This window comes from Antechinus flavipes, chromosome 3, assembly GCF_016432865.1.
Source record: "Antechinus flavipes isolate AdamAnt ecotype Samford, QLD, Australia chromosome 3, AdamAnt_v2, whole genome shotgun sequence".
Taxonomy (NCBI): Eukaryota; Metazoa; Chordata; class Mammalia; order Dasyuromorphia; family Dasyuridae; genus Antechinus; species Antechinus flavipes.
Genome location: NC_067400.1, coordinates 612,170,471 through 612,188,480, shown reverse-complemented (window position 1 = coordinate 612,188,480; position 18,010 = coordinate 612,170,471).

Sequence of the window (18,010 nt, the reverse complement as noted above, 5' to 3'; positions counted from 1 at the left end):
TTCCCTTCCCTTGCCCCTTCTGCGTGCTGGGCGCTGTGAGAGGTACACAGATAAGGGAGAAATGGTTTTCCTGAGGAACTATGTTTTCTGAACATATGTAAGTTTATGCAAAACATGTAGGAAAAACCAGATGCCCACAAGATAGTGAGATGGGAGGCGGGCAAGAGCGGCTGGGCCGCCCGGAGGCTTCAGCAGGAGCCCTCTGTCTCAGAATCGGCCAGAGCTAAGGAGCTGAGCTGGGACTGAGGTGGAGGGGAAGAGGCAGAGGGGGTCCCGAGATGGGGAATGGCCCAAGGGAAGGCAGAGAGAGAGGGTCCCAAGAGGGAACGGCCAGAAAGCCGCCAGTGCTCCCAGAAACCCAGTAGCTTGAGTCTGCAAAGGGATGTTGTGAAGGGGAGTCTGCCTTTGTCCCTAGAGGGGTCTTGGGAGCTTATTGATCAGGGGTCTGCCCTGAGCTGGAGGATGGACTTTGTCTCCCTGCCCCCACGGGCCCTCCGGAGGGAGGCTGGGGGAGGGCCCTCCCACCTGTGGGGCCCGCTGGACAAAAGGTGATGTCGGGGTACGTGTACGTGCCCTTCAGGAAAAGAACAGTTATCGCGGCTGCCTGTACCCCAGACACAGAGGCACCTATTCTGGGGCCTGTCTCCTGGTTTTCCACGCGGGGCCAGGGGTTATCTCCCCTCGGGGGGAAAGGGCGGAGTGGGGACGGGGGGCTTGGCTGCAGGTGGAGGATGAGACATGATGCATGTTGGTCTAACATGTGTGGCCTGCGTGGGGGGCCGTGTGCCGGCCTGTGTGCGTGTCACACACCGAGGCTGGGCCCTTTTGTTAGCTTCTCCCCCTCTGATAAGATAACCTTCCCTCGACGCCCTTCTCTGCTTGGAAGGGTCACCCTCCTCCCTTCCCCCAGCCCCACCAAAGTCAAAGTCGTTACCTACATTCCCCCGCCCTTGTGGGGCCGGGAAATGTCTACAGAGTGGCCGGAGGACCAGGTTTGGAATCTGGAAACTAATTCAGAGTCGTACTCCATTACTGGGTGATCTTAGGAAAATAAGCACCTCTCTGGGACTCATTTCCCAGCTCTAAATTCTATGATCCCCATGATTTCTGGTTAAGTGAAAAGTATGATCCTGGTTAAGTGAAAGGAGAAGAAATGAAGGGGGGAGAGAAGGTGAAGAGCAGGCACCCAACTGAGCCCCTTCCCTAGCTTCTCTCCCTCCCCCCACCCTGGAAGTCAGAAGGGGTTGTCTGGGGGTAGAGGTGGGGAAGGATGTCGGGGAAATGGGCATTTTCGGAGAGCTGGCTGTGAACAACAATTAGGGCCCAACCATACGCAGCTGTACCTCATTACAGAAGGACTTCCTCACTTTTCCACTTGTCTCTTCTGTAAACTGGGGGGGGGATCATTTTCTCTCCCGGGGCCTCAGTTTCCTTTTCTGTACAATGGGGTGGGGTGAGACCTTTTCCACCTTTAATTCCTATGAGATTTTACCTTTAAAAATCTCTTCTTTCAATGACTCAATGTGACTGTGGGCAGGAACTTCAACTAGTCAATCTTGCTTTCTTCTTCTGTTCAACGAGGTAGTTAGTAAACTAAATGCTGTGTAATTTTTTTTTTGGGGGGGGATGTCAGATAATTAGGGTTAAGTGACTTATACAGGGTCATACAGCTAGTAAAGTCTTGTAAAATTTAGGTCCTCCTGATTCTAGGGCTTGTGCTCTACCCATTGCCACCTAGCTGCCCCACTGTGTAATTATAATAACCTAGTTTTGTTTCCTGAGAAGAAATCTATTAGCAAGCATTTATGAAGTGCCAGATGTTGTGCCAGGTTCTGAAGACAAAAAATGAACAATACTTACTCTCACGTATCTTCTATTGTTCATGGGAAAGTATATAAATGGACATGGACAAGTATATAAATTATAAACATAAGAATAAGTTAAATATAAAATAATTTAACAGTCAGCTAGGTGGTACAGTGGGTAGAGTTTTGGCTGGAGTCAGGAAAATTTCACCTTGAGTTCAAATCTGGCTTCAGATATTTACTAACTGTGTTTGCCTCAGTTTCCTCATCTGTAAAATGAGCTGGAGAAGGAAATGGCAAACCGTTCCGGTTTCTTTGCCAAGAAAATCCCAAATGGGATCACAAAGAGTCAGGTGCAAGTGTATAAAAAAAATAATTTTTAAAAATAAATACAAAGTAATCCGGGAGGGAGGGCACGAGCAGATGGTGGGACCAGGAAAGCTTCATGCAGAGAATAAAGCCTGAGCTGCATCTTAAGGGGAAGAGAGACAGAGATCAAGAGAAAATGCCCGGAAAGTCCAGTATAAAGTCCAAGGATGGAGGGCATTGTTTAAGGAACATAAAAAAGACCAGGCGGACTGAATTGCAAAGCTCTGAAAGGGGAGTGATGTCCAAAAACACTGGAAATTGGGGTCAGATTGTGAAGGGTTTTAACAGAGAAGTTCATTTGTGTACCTTAGAAGTAATAGGCGCCCTGTAATAGGTCTAGGAAGTAATAAGTACTGACAAGTACAGATCGGCCCTTAAGGAAAATCATTTTGGCAGCAGTGTGGAGGATGGATTTGAATGGGGAGGGATCTGTGCTAGAAAGATCATCTAGAAGATTGATTCTGTAATATAAAGGGATGAGGAGGATCTGAACCAAAGTAGAAGCTGTGTAAGTGGAGAGGTGTCAGGAGCCATGTTGCGGGAGTAGAGATGACAAATTCATCAATGGATTGGACGAGCAGGGTGAGAAAGAGTGAGAAAACCGGCATGATTCCTCGGTTGTGAGTTTGGGTGACGAAGAGGGTGGCGGTACCCTCAACAAAAAGTAGGAGATTTTGAAAGAAATGAGTTTGATAGGAAAAATCATGAATTGAATTTGAATAAGTTGAATTTGAGAAGTAGAGTTCTGAGGTGTTATATAGAGATCTGTGAGTCATCAGCATAAAAATGATAATTATGTCTATAGGGGATAATGAGTTTCTGAGAGAGAATATGGATGATGAAGAGGAGAGAACCCCACACGGAAGCTTGAGGAATGGCGTTTTGATATGGATGATGAGATAGCAGAGAAAATGGTCAGAGAGGGAGCAAGAGAGAGTGGTATGAAAAAAAAAAAAATCAGTATCTGGGAAGGGAAGGTGATCTACTATGTCAAATGAAATATATGGGTTGAAAAGGATGAAAACAGAGGAGGAAAGACCATCAGATTTGTCCATTCAAAATTATGGGGGAGGGGCAGATCGGTGGCGCAGTGGATAGAGCGCCAGCCCTGAAGTCAGGAGGACTTGAGTTCAAATCCGACCTCAGACACTTAACACTTCCTAGCTGTGGGACCCTGGGCAAGTCATTTAACCTCAACAAAGGGAGTCAATTGCCTCAAAAAAGGAGAAAAAAATTACGGGTGACTTTGGAGAGAGGTTTCAATTGGGTGATGAAGTTGGATTACAAAGGGTTAAATAAAAAGAGAAAAGATCTACTTATTCAAGGATGAGATGAAACAAGGTTTATATACATATATATATCCTCCTCCCATCATTAAAGAGGTGGAGGATTATAAGTGTTGACCCTCATTTAAATTGGCAGATTCTTTTGAGGTTTTAATCTATTCTATTGAGATGAACTGCTTTCCTTTCCCCTTTTTTTCTTTGCAATAGGCAGAAGCTTACTGGATGAGATAAGGGAAGAAATGTGGGGAGGAGGAGAGATGTGTTTGGCAATGAAGGTATTAAAAAAAAAATCAAAATGTAGAGGTAAAGGAAGGGGTTAATCTCCAAAGTCCCTTCTACTTCTGAGCTTCTCAAGACCACATAGCCAATGATAGGGCTAGAACAGGATACAAAACTAATTTTTCCCATAACTACTCCCTGCCTCATCTGTTTTATTTCTCCTTTAATTTTCTGATTTCTATAGAAAATTCTCCCTGTCCCCCACTTTTCTCTTTGTTTCCCTCCTCTAAAAACTTCACTGAATCCAACTTTCACATTTTACAAATGAAAAAACTGATACCCACTACGGAGAAAGGGCAAAGTCACAAAGGTTGGCTGTATTAGGGATAAAACTGAGAAAATCTGATTCCAAATTTAGACTTCCTGGGACTATTCTATAGGGTAATGCAGGGAAGTAGATAAGACCACAAGCCTGGGGAGAAATAGATGCTCCATTTTCCCATACTGAGATTTTGTCCTTTATTTCCCCAGTAACCGCCCTTCATACACAATCATCACCAATTGTCAAGGAAGGAATTCTCTCCCCACACACATATACAAACACATACGCACATGAGCACACCCACAAATCGGCTCCAAAATTGGAAACCACCCACTCACATGCACACACCCCAAATTTATTGGGTCGAAAGCCTAGGGGATTTCTGCAAGAAGGAGGAGTCACTGGCATGGAATTGAGGGCATCCAGGAAGGAAGAGAGGAAGTAAAAGAGAAGGGAGTATTCTAATCAAGAGCTGGAGAGACAGGATTCTGGGTTTCAGAGAGGAAGGTGGATGCTCTGGATTTCCAGATCCCTGAGGAAAAACTTCAGGATCAAGATTGGGGCTGGGAAGAAAGAGGAGAGACTCAAGTCCACTGGCTGGTGTATTTATTTATCCATACATCATATCAGAGGAAATAGTCATAAGGAAAGAACATAGAAATATTAAGGAACTAATATGAGGCTGATACAGAATGGAGAAAAATTGAGCATGGTTTTGTGATACAAAAATTTGTGGGAAATGGGTTTTAAAGGTCTCTATGGGAAGGGTAGCTAACACCCTGGCTGAGAGGCAAATATGAAGACTTGACTGGCTGCAACAATGATTGGGCCATATCTAATAAAATGAAACAATGGGAATAAATGTAAAGTTTTACATTTGGATTAAAAAATCAATTGCACAAGGACAAGATGGTGGAGGGAATGGTTGGTGAAATAAATAAAATAAAATAAGAAAACTCTAGGGAGGAGGGGGGAAGTTTCTGTTTGCTCAACTTGAATCAACAAATGATGGAAAATGATGATGATGATGAAGAGATATAGCTAGTAGTGATAGAGTGCTTTCATGTTAGCTCACTTGACTTGATTAACCAAGAAAGCTAATTTGATCTTGGACGAGATTCAGAAAAGCCTAGCTTCAGGAATGATCCTGATTACTTCCTGAGATAATCCATTCTCTCTCAGGCAGCTCTAATAATAATTTAAAAAAAAAAAAAAAAGGAAGCTTTTTCTAACCTCTTTCTTCTTCACAATTTCTGTCCCTTGCTCCCAGATCAATCTTCTGAGACCAAGCAGAACTAGGCTAATCCATTTTCCAAATCACAGCCCTTTAGAAACTTGAAGATGGCTCTCACCTCCCTGTTAAGTCTTTTCCTCTGCAGGATAAACTTCCCTGGCCCCTTCAGCCAATCAACACATGGAGTGAAGTTGAGATTCTAAGCATTTCCCAACTGATGGGTACCCCCTTCACTTTCCAATTTCCTGCCACCACAAAAAGAGCTGCTATAAACATTTTTGCACATGTGGGTCCTTTTCCCTTTTATGAGCTCTTTGGGATATAGATTCAGTGTGGCACTGAGGAATCAACGGCACCAGTTTTATAGCCCTTTGGCTATATATAAACTATATATATAAACTTGTTCCAAGTTGCTTTCCAGAACGGTTGAATCAGTTCACAACTCCATGGACCAGTAAGCTCTTAATTCCTCTCATTTTGAAATCTCAGAATCCTAAAATGAAATCTTCTTTTCCCAAAATAAAGTTAGAATAGTACCAAAAGGTACCATAGGAGAGGGCAGTGATTGCCCTATAATAAACATGGGAACTTCAGAGACCAAGGAGATGGGCCCAAAGGAGTAATTCCCAGCAGCAGATTCCCTATCCTTTGGAAAAAAGAGCTACTGAAATTTATTTCATCCAATACTGGCAGGGCTGTGACAAAACAGGCCTAGATACACTTGAAGTAGGTGCTTATTAAATACTGATTGATATGATGCTGGAATTGCAAACTTCTAAGATTTATTTGTTTTTTTTTTCATCTTTTATTTTAGGTTAAACATGTACAATGCTTTTAAATATGTTTCCTTATTTGTCATATCGTATGAGAAAAATCAGACCAAATGGGGAAAAACCATGAAAAAGAAAAAGCAAACAAACACAAAAGGTTAAAATAATATGCTTGCATCCACATTCATTCTCCATACTTCCACCTCTGGATGTGGCTATCATTCTCCATCCTGTCTATTGGAATTGTCTTGGATCGCTGTATTGCTGAGAAGAACCAAGTCGATTACAGTTGATCATCGCATAACCTTACAAGATTTTCATAATAACAATTTTCTGTAATTGCAAAAACTGGAAACAACCTAACCGTCTAACAACAGGGAGATAATTAAATAAGTTGTGGGACACAGTTTAATTAAGTCCAAGAATAATGATGAGTGCCAGTCAATCTGGAAAGCCCTTTATGAAATAATGCAAAGTAAAAAGGGAGGGGGAGAAGAGGAAATAAACACTCATTTAATGTATACTCACTATGTGCCAGACACTATTCTAAGAACTTCACTCATGTGCTCCTCACAACAACCTTGGGAGGTAGGTGCTATTATTATCCCCATTTTACAGTTGAGAAAATTGAGGCAGGTAGGGGTGACTTGCCCTAGATTACACAGCTAATAAGTGTCTGAATCTGAATTTGAACTTAGGTTTTACTTGATCCAGGCCCAGCCCTCTCTTTGCTTTGCCATCTAGCAAAAAGAAAAGAATATGAGGATAATTGGACAAACAATCCCGAGGAGGACCTAGATGGACTGGAATAACATTATGATGCTTTTTGAGGGATTTTATTAGTCCGGGGAAATCCCAGTGAGGAAACGTTCCCTACACATCCAAGTCAGCGCTTGTTTTGCAGCTGAGAATCTTACTTAGGCTAGACATCATACTCCAGCTGTGGGCCTGCTCAGTGCTGCTCAAAGAAGCTTAGATGGAATTGTTTAACAAAATAAGTGAAGATACAATAGAACGCAGATGATGTTAACGTGTGGTTTTCTAAGTTCCTGTTTGAACAGCAGGGAATCTAGCTCCATTTGGGTTTGACACTTGTCTGGGGCCAACAGATGGTGAAGACATTTACCCGGAAGCTCATTGGAGACGGGACTTTTTCCGCAGGTCCTCCCGAGTCCATTGCCTACAGTTTGTTGCCCTTGCATGGAAACTCACTCGGCTGCGTAGCCCCTCCTGGGCAGCAAGCTCAGGTAAGCTTTGTAAAATGTCACTTGGTGGGTTTGGGTATCCCTTGAATAGTGGGAGGTGGGGGGGAGATGTGGTCTCCACGTGGTCCAGCTAAAAACGAGGTCTTCCATAAGGACTGTACTGTTTGAGAGTGTGTGGGAACGGGGTCGAAGGGATTGTTGGGACTCAAGCAGCATTTAAGAAACCATCAAGATCTGGGCCACATGGACTGTTGGAGAATCTTTAGTGGGAGACAGAGGGGGAGGTGTCTGAGAAGACAAGTCTGAACCCCAGAAAATACTCCCGAATCAGAGATGGCAACAAATGTGCTAATGACCCCCTCACTCTGTTTGCTGAGGACAGGCCATAAAATGAGACTAATAACAGCAGCCATCGCACCTACCTTGTTGTGGGGATCCAGTAAAGTGTTTGGCACTGCCTGCCACGTAATAGGAGCTATACAGATGTCAGATATTATTGCGGTTAACTATTAATAAGTAGGAAGGGAAGAAGGTTGAATCAGAGAATCCCTTCGGGAAACATGTGTGGATTGATCCCAAGAGGCAATCCCAGGATGCTCTGGCCTAGAGCTCCCTTGGAAACTTCCCAAGATGGGAAAGTCAGTGCTTTCAGCGCTCAGGGCTCCAGTGTGATGCAAAGACCTTGAATGGTCCTTCAATCTGTGTCTTGTCCCCCTTTCTCTCCCTCCCAACAGCTGGAGGGGATGCAACATCTACTGAAAGGAAGAAATAGATTTTTATTTGTTTTCTCTCATATGACTGGGAACTCTCTCTCTGTTTCTAGGCTTCCTGTGTGGGGTGAGGAGATAAAGGGCATTTTTCTCCCCCCTCAACCCTGATAGTCCCACTCCCTCATGAAAAGGAAAATCAAGTTCAGAGCCTTGCCCTTGGGCTCCAGATACTTTTTATGCCTTTTCATCCATCTTGAGGTCACTAGTTGGTGACCTTACAAGGTCCTCTAGGACCTCTGGGAAGGTCTGGAAGTCCTAGGTCCATTCTGTGGAGCTGACCGGAGACAGAGGAAGGATGCTTCAGGGGCTATACTAGCACTTTGGGGACTGCTCAGCAACCAGGGAGGGCCTAACATGCCCACGAAGGGGAGAGAGCGGTTGTCCATCCCTCCACTCCCTACAAGGTGACTAGTGACTGAGGACACTAGTTGCCACACTCGTGAGTCAAAAAGAAATATCTGGGCAGCTATCTTTCCTCTTTAAGTGACGGAGCACCCGATGCCCTGAAGCTGTCACAATGGGCGGAGGACAAGGTGTCTCATGGGGCTTGCTGCATCATACCAAAGAGCTGAGTCCCTTTCAGCCTGAGTCACCCAGGAGTCCCCAGAAGCTTTCAGGGGAGTTCTGGGCCCAAGCTGTCTTGGATGATCCCTGTAAGTCAATGCTACACAGACTCCCTGAGGTATCCTCCAATGCAACCCTTATTTCATCCCTAGGACTTTGTACCTGCCTCCCTATGACTTCCTCTGTCTCTGCCTTCTTCTCTCTGTCTCTCTCCTTGCTTTCTTAAATTTACTTCTTTTTCACCAAAACCACATGCCTCTCCCTGTAACCTTGTTCCTCCAGAATCTCCTTCCATTCTCTCTAAAACCTTCTCCCTGTCTTCATATAAGCTCACCCCACTTATAGTTTTCCTTGTGTCTCCTCTTTGTCTTCTCCTTAGTAAAGATACTGGAGTGGTTTGCCATTTCCTTCTCCAGCTCATTTTACAGATGAGGAAACTGAGGCAGACAGCATAAGTGACTTCCCCAGGGCTACTATTAAGTGTCTGAGGTTGGATTTGAACACAGGAGGAGCTTGATCCCAAGCCCGATGCTCTACCCACTGCACCACCTAGCTGTTCTAAAGATAGCTCTTCAATATTTTTTTTAAAGCCATATTTCCTTCCTCCCCCACAAATTGTCTCTTTCCTCAGTTAATGACCCATTATTTCAACTGACCTACATTTGACATAACTCCGCACCCCTCACTATGTCAGGTGTTTTCCCTGAATCCCACTTCTCATTCACCATCAGGCTACCTCGTTCCCTCCATCCTGTATGTAAGAGAGGAATTTGCTGGGGAATTGGGAAGGAAACCAATGACTAGAAAAATGGGGAAATGTTTTCCCATCATGTCACCATAGAACTACCCAAAGAAATGTAAAAGGATGTTGTTGGGTTATTTTTAATTTTACAAATAAGGGAACTAATGAGAGAGGAAGTGACCATGTCACTTTTTTGCTCAAGAACTCTCAATGGTTTCCACTTGCCTCTAGGTTAAAATACAAGCACTTCATCTTGGTATTTAAGCTCTCCTTTTCAGACTTACTACCCATCAAGCACCTGTGCTCCAGGTAAACTGTTCTGCTTGATGCTCCCCCAATTGGGCGTTCCATTTCCCACCTCCATGTTTTTCAGAAGCTGTCCATTTAGCCAGGGAGAGACCAACATGCCCACGAAGGGGAGTTCACTCCTTCCTCACCTCTACCTCTTTGAATCTTTAGTTTTTTTTTCAAGGTTTTCCTAAGCCTCTATCTCCTCACATTGTATTGTTTCTTTATTTGTGTGGTGAGCCCATGCCACATTATCTTATCTCTGCCAAATTATTATTTACCCTGGAGTCTATTGGGGAAATGATTTGGAAAGAGATCTGGGGAATCGTACCCTTCTCCCCCTCCCCTATCACCAGGTGAATGGACATGAAGCGGCTGGAGATCTGGGAAGTGATGAGACATCTGACCAAGCAAACAGGTCAAAACTTCCCTTTTTCTTCTGCTGTCCTTGAGAGAAACTTCCTGATTGCCGTAACAGCCTGGTAACATGCATACAAAACGCCGTAATGTTAGCAGAGTAGATTCTCACAATAATCCTATGAGGATTGGTGCTATAATCTTCCCCGTTTTACAGATGAGGAAACTGAGGTAGATAGAGGTTAAGTGGCTTGCTCAGAGTTACACAACTAGCAAGGGGTTGAAACTCTGGAGAAAAGATAGGAATTAGAAGAATCCAGATGTCCTAAACTGTAAGCTTTAATAGGTCCTACATGATGGGTGAGCTAGAGGGAGGAGGGCATAATCCCCTTCCCGTCCTTATCCCCATCCTTATCCCCATCCTTATCCCCTCTGCCTTTTCTTGTTTATACTCCATATCCCATAATTGGAGTTTCAGACTCCCCCCTCTTGTTACCTTTCCATGATCTGTGAATAAAAGGGATTCAAAAGTCTCTTGCTCCCATTTGAAGAACTAGGAAGATAATTGGGAGGCGTACTGGGAAGGTGATTGGGAAGTGTTTAGGGAAATAATTAAAAATACAAATTTCCATGTAGGAATCCTTAACATTTTTCCTTTCTTTTACACCATTCCCCCTAAATTACCTGGTCACACTATGTACTAGGAATAGGACAAGGGAGAGAAATTGAATCACAGAAAGAAAAAATTCTAGTTGTGGACTGGAGTCTAAAAGCAGAGATTTCCAATTTAAAATATTTTGAGCGACCTTTCATTGATTCCCAAGTTTAATTCTGAATCCAACTGAAACAGGTTTGAGGCTCCACTGGCCACAGTTTGGAGATGTCAACTTAGGCATTTGAATTTTGAGTTGCCTCAAGAAGGGGAAGGGGGATTTATGCAGGATACAACCCTTTTGGAAAGCTGCACACAAATATCAGACAGAAGCCGAGAAGGCTATTGAGCTAGTGGTTCAAGAAAAGCATTATTTAATGGACAACTCAGGAATTTTGCTTCCTAGATGACTAATTAATACAGGGATTACTACTGACTCCTTTCTATAGATCTAAGGAAGATAGGTTGAACAGCTAGGGGGTGCCATAGAGCAGAGAGTTCTGGGACTGGAGCCAGGAAGAGTCATAGTCCTGAGTTCAAATTTGACCTCAGATATCTCCTAGCTGTGTGAACCTAGGCAAGTCACCTCATCTTGCTTGCCTCAGTTTCCTCATCTGTAAAATGAGCTGGAAGAGGAAATGGCAAACCACTCCAAGAAACCCCGAGATGGGTGTCACAAGGAGTGGAACAGGACAGAAAAACAACCAAAGGGAGATAGACTAAGAGAATATTTGGAGTGCTTAAACTTCATTGCAATTCTCTAAGTGTCACATCATGTCCAAAGTGTTATGTGATAAAAAGTGTCACATATTTTTAAATGACGCTTTCCTTCAATAGAACATAATGGAGATTGTGTATTTTTATATCCTTTTAGCTAATATGGCGTCTTGCATAGAGTGGTAGCTTGAGAAATTGTTTTTCCATTAAATTAACTGAAAATGACTTGAACACGAAGCTACTAATAAAGCTGGGACTTGATCCCATCACATAGGGCCTTCAGACTTGCCACGCTGACTTGTGGGAGTAGTCCCAGCACCAATAGCCCTGGGCAGACATCTTGGGCTCCCTGATTACTCTGAACTCTGGCGTGCCACAGAATGAGGCTGTAGGTTGGCTGATGGCTGAGGCTGTTTCCTGTGCTCTGAAGAGCTAAGATGTGGGTGGTTTAAAGGGAGCCAGGGAGGTCAGTAGCAAGGACACAGGAATGAGAGCATTCCAGGTAAGGTAAACTCCTCGCGGACAGACCATATTTTTGCCATTTTTCTTTTTATCTCCAAAGCTTAAAACCAAGCCTGGCACATAGTAGGCTTAATTAATGTTTATTGACTGATTGGAGTTACAAACACAATATACAAATACAAAATGAAACAAGTCCTGTCCCTACGAAACTTATATTTATTGGAGGAGACAAGAAGATTCCTCAAAAGGTACCTGATCCAATCCCTTCATTCTATAGATGAAAAAACCGAGACCCAGGGAGGCTCAGTGACTTAGGACCAAGATCTAGAGTTGAAAGCTATCCTAAAGACCACCTTGTCCAATTGGCTCATTTTACAAATGAGGAAACTAAGGCCCAGGGAAGACAGAGTAAGGAAAACCAGCCCCTCAACTATCAAAGAGTTTGTAACAACCTAGATGTCAAAGACACCAGAGGCATGTTGGAAACTCTCCAGAAGGGAAACTAAATAAGCACTTATTACATGCCGACTGTATACCAGGCTTTACAAATATTATCTCATTTAAAGGTAGTGACAGAGTACTAAGCAGAGAGAATTGGGGGGGGGGAAGATTTTAGCATTCTCCCCCTGAATCCCCTAATGACCTGCTTCATGAGATCCTGGTAGCTGTATTTACTAATTGGTGAAATAATTTCTCCCCATCCCACCAACCATTTAAAGGAGAGGAAAGGGATTTCTCCAAAGTGGTCACTTGGTTTTATCTGGGAACAATTGGCTGAACTCAAGAAGTAGAGATTTTCTTTTGAGATCCATATCAGAGCTTGGCTGGGAAAATGATGTCTTTTTAATTTTGATCTCATGCACTCTCATTTTTAAGGTCAATGTGCTTTCCTTTCAGTCATGTGAAAGCTGTTGATCGGAAATGGAGCAGAAGTCAATTCTGAAATACTGCACCCTAATGGTCTTTATATATTTTAGATAGTGCTGAGGAGAACCTCAGCGGGCCCTGGAAGATTGTTCATGGCCAAAGATACTGGCAGGAAGCCCAAGTGTGAGAGACTTGGACCGGGTAGCCCAACTTACGAGCTCCTCCTTGTGGCCCAGGCTTAAATTGTGTTTTGAGTTACCGTTCCAGGCCATGCCTCTGGGAATCAGATAGCATAGATTATCCCCCTCAACTAGGTTTCCTTTTGTCAATGCCCGTCTCAAGATGCATCCGTTCAGAAAAAAACCATCTGTACTATCACTAGTAAAACACCCTTAAAAGAGAACAGGATGATTGGAGGGACAGAGCAGGAGACATAAATGAGCTTTAAACAGAGGGATTTATAGTGTGGTTAAAGAGAAGGTTATGAAGGGAGGGAGGGAGAAAAAAGGTGGGAGGGTCTAAAAGGCATTGAAGAAAAAGAATAGGATTCAGTTTCTAAGGGGAAATGGAAAATCTTAGAAGAAGAAGCATTAGGAAAGGAAAATTATATTGTAGAGACAGGAAGAGATTTACAAATAGATAGCAAAGAGACAATGGGGAAGACTAGACAAAGATTATAGGGAGGAAGAGAAGAATTTGTAGACATCAAAGTAAAAGTGCAATAAAGGATGATAGAAAGGATATTTGAGGAAGAGATGTATTATCTTCCTCACTAGAAAGTGATCTCCTGATTTTTTCCCTTGAGGGAAGCCAAGATGGCAGAATAGAGGAAAGCACTTAGCTGAATTCTCTCAACATTCTCCTCCAAATAATTTTAAAATCACATCTCAAATCAAATTTTGAAGTAGCAGAACCAAAAAAAGTCAGGGTGAAACATTTTTCTGACCTAAGAAAACTTAGGAGGTCAGTATGAGAAATTTGTAACACTGGGGGTAGAGATCTGTCTAGATCTCTTTATTTACTTTCTTTATTTTTCTTGGGATTTTTGTCTGTGTTTTCTTTCACAGCATGACTTACTTTACTTCCATGCATTCAATGGCAGCAATAGCAACTTCAACTAAAGCAGTAGGATCAGGAGCTCTTAGCCCAGAGATGGTTTAAAAAAAAAAAAGTCAGAAAACTGATCAGAAAGAGATTACAGGAGATACTTACATGGCACAGCTTGATTTGCAACTCAGAATTTATCTCAAGTCATAAAAGAGCTCAAAAAGGATTTAAAAAGTCAAGAGAATTAGAGGAAAAAATGGGAAGAGAAATGATAGTGATGCAAAAAAAAAAATCATGAAAAAGAGTCAATAGTAAAGCAAACACCAAAAATACTCAAGAAAATAACACCTTAAAAAATAGAATAGGCCAAATAACAAAAAGAGGACAAAATGTTTGAACAAGTTGTGTTGTACATAATGGTAATGGCATACTATTGTGCTATAAGGAATGAGAAGAAGGATGCTCTCAGAAAAACCTGAAAAGATTTACATGAACTGATACAAAGTGAAATGAGCAGAGCCAGGAGAACATTTTATACAGTAACAGCAATAGTGTATGATGATCTACTATGAATAACTTAGCTATTCTCAACAATACAATGATCCAAGACAATTCTGAAGGACTTCTGATGTAAGGTGCTGTCTGTCTTCAGAGAAAGAACTAGTGGAGACTAAAGACAGATTAAAGAAATTTTTCTTTACTTTCTTTATTTTTCTTGGGATTTTTGTCTGTGTTTTCTTTCACAGCATGACTTACATGGAAATGTGTTTTGCATGATAACACGTGTAACCTATGTCAAATTATTGACTTCAATGTGGAGGAGGAGAGAAAAGGGAGAACAATTTTGGAATTCAAAATTTGAAAAAAGAATGTTCAAAATTGTTTTTACATGTAATTGTGTAAAGGACAAAATATTAATTTTTTAAAAACAGAGAATTGACCAAATGAAGAAAAAGATATAAAATTCCACTGAAGAAAATAATTCCTTAAAAAATAGAATTGGGCAAGTAGACGCTAATGACTATGGACATCAAGAAACAATAAAACAAAGACAAAAGATGAAAAACAGAAGAAAATGGGAAATATTAGAAAAACAACTGATTTGGAAAATAGATTAAGGAGAGAGAATTTAAGAATTATTGGACTATCTGAAAGAGATAATCAAAGAAAGAGCCTGGATATCTATTTTAAGACATTATTAAGAAACATTACCCCATTATCTTAGATCCAGAGAATAAAATGATCACCTTCTGAAAGAGATCCCCAAATGAAAATTCCCAGGAATATGATAGCCTAATATGATAGCTCACTGATTAAAGAGAAAATATTTTAAGCAGACAAAAAATAATAATTCAAATATCATGGGATAACAGGCAGGAACATACAAGATTTAGTGGTTTCTGAAGTGGGTTGTAGTCCCTTTAAGAAACTAGTCCTTTTAGATTGATTTATTCCTTTCTGATTCCCAACCCCTCCTAGCTGATGCATTATCAGTTCAAGAAGCTAGGACCTTTGATTCACAAATCCTCGTCAAAAGCCCCCCATTTGAATTCCAATAGGAGATCTGGGCTTGTCCCAGCCCCCACAAGGATCTGACCCAACTTGGGCTCTCACAACCCCATTGGATCTTAGCCAACTTGAGACTCCACCCAGACCCCTTTAGCTAAATCTCTCATTAAAAAAGAGCTAAACTAAAAATCCTCTCTTTGCAGAGGCTCCAAACATACCAGCCCTACGCTTGGCACGCCAAGGGTCTCTGCCCACTGAAATACTGTTTCCAGTGCCCTCTTCTCTTTATCCTCACTCATTTCCTTAACTAGACTTTAACCTTACTTCCAATGCCCATAATAAACCTCTTTTATCAATCAAGTAAATTCCTTTACAGGGGACTCTTGTGCCACTACTAGATCTCATTTAACTCCCTATCCTTGCGCTGAATCCAAAGGGTTTGCAGGGGAGCTCTATTTGACTTTCTGTACCTGAACCTGCCACTAGACCTCATTTTCATTTGGGTACCCCAAATCTAGACCTCATCAGTTTCCATATTAAAGGAATAGAAGGCTTGGAATACGATATTCTGTAAGGCAAAGGAGCTAGGAATACAACCAAGAATCAACTACCCAGCAAAACTGAGAACAATCTTTTAAGGGGAGAAATGAAAATTTAATGAAATAAAGATTTTTCTAGCATTCCTATGAAAATACCAGAACTAAATAGAAAAATCTGACATTCAAACACAAGACTTAAGAGAAGCCTATAAAGGTAAACATGAAAGAATCATCATAAGGGTCTCAATAAATATGTTGACATTCCTATATGGAAAGATGATACAAATAACTCCTAAGAAATTTATCATATTATTAGCACAGTTAGAGTTTACATAAACAGAGGGCGCAGATGTGAGTGCATTATATTGGAATGATTTCCAGAAAAAGTGAAGGGGTGAGAAAAAGGGGTACACTGGGAGGGAAAATAAAGAGGTAGAATGGGGCAAATTTTTCCACATACAAGATGTATGCAAGGAATACCTTTTATAGTGGGGGGAGGGGGAGATGGGAGATGGCAGGTAATTCTTGAACCTCACTCTCATTGAAGTTGATTTTAAAATGGAGGCATATATATATATATATATATATATATATATATACACACACACACACACATTCAATTGTATGTAGAAATACAACAATGGTGAAATAGGAGACGAAAGGGTTATGAGAAAGAGATGACACAAAGGCAGGACAGATTAAGGGAGGTAATGTTTAGAAGCTAAAGAAACCTTTGAGGTGTGACAAGATAAAAGGAGAGAGAAGAAAAGGACAAAACAGAATGGAGGAAATGACACAATTAGTAATCATAACTATGAGTGGGGTGAGTTCACCTGTTAAAACAAAAGCAGATAACAGAATAAATTGAGACCAGGACCCAACATTATATTTTTTACAAGATATACACTTGATGGCTATCTTTGGCAGTGAGGATCTAAATCAGTTCCAATTGATCAGTGATGAACAGAACCAGCATGAGAACACTGGGAAATGAGTGTGGACCACAATATAGCATTTGCACTCTTTCTCTTGTTTGCTTGCATTTTTTGTTTTTCTTCCCAGGTTATTTTTACCTTCTTTCTAAATCCAATCTTTCTTGTGTAGCAAGATAACTCTATAAATATGTATACATATATTGTATTTAACATATACTTTAACATATTTAACATGTATGGGACTGCCTGCCATCTAGGGGAGGGGATGGGGGGAAGAAGGGGAAAATTTGGAACAGAAGATTTTGCAAGGGTCAATGTTGAAAATTTTCCCACATATACATAGGTTTTGTATGTTTTGTCAATAAAAAGCTACAATAATATTTTTTAAAAAGATATACACTTGAAACAGAAAGATATACACAGAGTTAAAGAATCGGATCTGTTATGAGCCTTAAAAGGGCTGAAATTTTACTCTATCATCATTTTAAAGCTCAAATACGATTTAATCACTTTCAGAGTGAGGAATGCAGCTTGTAAACCAGAAGTTCTCCTGGGCAAGAGACCTTACTTGTTAAGTAAAAATAGAGATTGTATACATAGATCATAAGTGGGGAGGGGAAAAGTGGATTAAAATACAATTATTCCCAGGGCTTGAGCAGTTTCCCACAAGCCCCAGAGAGAAAGACAATACAACAATTCTTTTGAATGTTTCAGATCTTGAGGGTTCCCTCCCTCCCCCAGGGCAGAAAACCAGGGTTCCGTGACCCAAACAGCTTGCAGTAGTCTTTGATTCGCTTCACTTATCGCACACAGGTGTTGTACAGCACAAGAATGTAGCCACTGTCAGTTTGATTGATAATTTTCAATTGGATTGTGTATTTCTGACTGCCAAGCCAGAAAAAGCAGCTCTGAGAAATCTAAATGAATAGTATATTCATTATATTTATCATATAGGTTAATATGAAAATTATAATTTCCTTTCACACATCAGAATTTAATAAGCTTCAGCTGACTTAAGAAAAAAGGTAGAGGGAGCAATCATGATGTCAGACAAAGCTAAAGCAAAAATAGATCTAATTAAAAGGAATAATCAGGAAAACTACATTTTGCTAAAAGATAACTTAGATAATGAAGTAATGTAATAAATTTTTATATCCGAATTATTCTAGATGGACAGGAGCATAATCCCTCTCATTGTACAGAAGAGTAAACTGAGGCTTAGATTGGAAAAGGGACTGCTACAAGGTCCTGGGGTGACAGAGCTGGGGATTCAATTCAGGTCATTAATTATTTGATCCTTTTCTTTCTAGGTCTCCAGGTCATTAATTAATAATAATTAATAAATACTATT